The sequence below is a fragment of the Eptatretus burgeri genome, unplaced genomic scaffold (assembly GCF_056783735.1).
Source record: "Eptatretus burgeri isolate ZD-2024b unplaced genomic scaffold, Ebu_testis_v1 Ebu_testis_scaffold_1183, whole genome shotgun sequence".
NCBI classification, from domain to species: Eukaryota; Metazoa; Chordata; class Myxini; order Myxiniformes; family Myxinidae; genus Eptatretus; species Eptatretus burgeri.
The window spans coordinates 3,374-5,000 of NW_028223132.1; positions in this window are offsets into that span (position 1 = coordinate 3,374).

The following is a 1,627-nucleotide window of genomic DNA, read 5'->3' on the forward strand; positions in this document are numbered from 1 at the left end:
TCACTCACACTCCGTGCCTCATCCACACACGGCGTGCTGGGAAGCACGCACTCTGGCACCATCGCCACCACACCACTCACACGTCCCGGCGTGCTGGGAAGCACGCACTCTGGCACCATCGCCACCACACCACTCACACACGGGGTCGCTTCCACACACGGGGACGCACTCACACCTTGCACCACACACACAGGGACAACCACACTGGGGATTCGTGTCCCCACAAGGGTCTCCGGGACCTCTATACCCCCCAAGCTCTCCGTGCACCCGTCCACAGCACTCGTCCCCTCAACCTCGCAAAGCACGACCGAACTCACCTGGTCGTGACTCGCCTCAAGGGGGCATACTCCCTCCCCTCGTTCCTGGAGGAGGCCATCCCGCTGCTCGCACCGGGTCCCTACACGCTCCGCGAGCTCACCCCCATTATCCTCCACTACCTCCGTGTGTGTGTGTGCGTCACTTACCCCGTCCTCACCGTGCAGTCTCTCCTCTGTCGTTCCCTTCCCGGCTACCGTCACTGCCAACTCTTCACCCTTTACCTCCCTTGTCTCAACTATTATTATTTCCTTTGTCGTCACCTCGTGTCTCGTCTCACACGTTTTGGTCTCCCCATTTAATTTTTCCCTTTCGGTCATCGTCACGACCCTCGCCCAACACGTTCCACGAATTATTTTTTTACCCGCCTCCACCGCGGGCCTGTCAGCCGTTGCACCCCCTTCCAGCTCGTTTGCTCCCACACGTGGAGTCGCCATTCCCAGCTCCCTGGTCACGGCCTTCATGCCCGCCTGCAGGCATCGGCCCATGTTCTGCGTCTCACCCCGGAGCTTTTTCGTTTCTTCCTTCATGTGCTTGTTCATGCCTTTCATTTCGTTTATAATTTCATTTGCGTTTGTATCCATCTTTTCGATTATTTGTTGTGCATTCGCATCCATCTTTTCGTTCATGCCTTTCATTTCGTTTTTCATTTCATTTGTGTTTGCATCCATTTTTTCGATCATTTTCGCATTCATCTTTTCGTTCATTGCCGCCAGCATGGCGCATAGCTGGGCCATGTTGGATGCACTCAGCTGAACCGTTTTAGCAAGGGTTTTGGTGGAGAGGGGGGGGGAGGTGTCATACACCGCGGCCGCACCCACCTCGGGCCCTGGGTTCAGTTGGGCGAGTCCGTGTTCCTGCACAATCAACATTTCCTGCTCGGGGATTCCATCCTGGGCCATGGACTCTACATTATTACACATATACATTTCTAATACCCCGGCTCCCGCTCGCCTTGAGACGCCATCTTGCTTCTCGTGAAGGGTTAATTTGCTCGCTCGTAATTTGGAGGGAATCGGGGTCGCTTCTCTCACCCCTGGACCGATTCCCGTAAATTTAGCCGGAGACAGGAGAGCCCGTTTTCCTGTTCTCCGATACCAGTGCCGCGAGGAGGGCGATGAATTTGTATCGCACGACCTGACACCAGTGTTGCGGTTTTCGCGCCCGCCGGCGTGCGACGGCCACGTAACTCGAATCGCGGCACGTCGCCCACCGGACGGACAATCCAGTCGTGACCCTCTCGGACTAACGCCGGGAACCAGTCACGGGTGGACCTTTCGGTCTCACCGCGATCGAGCCAATCAGCCCCCGC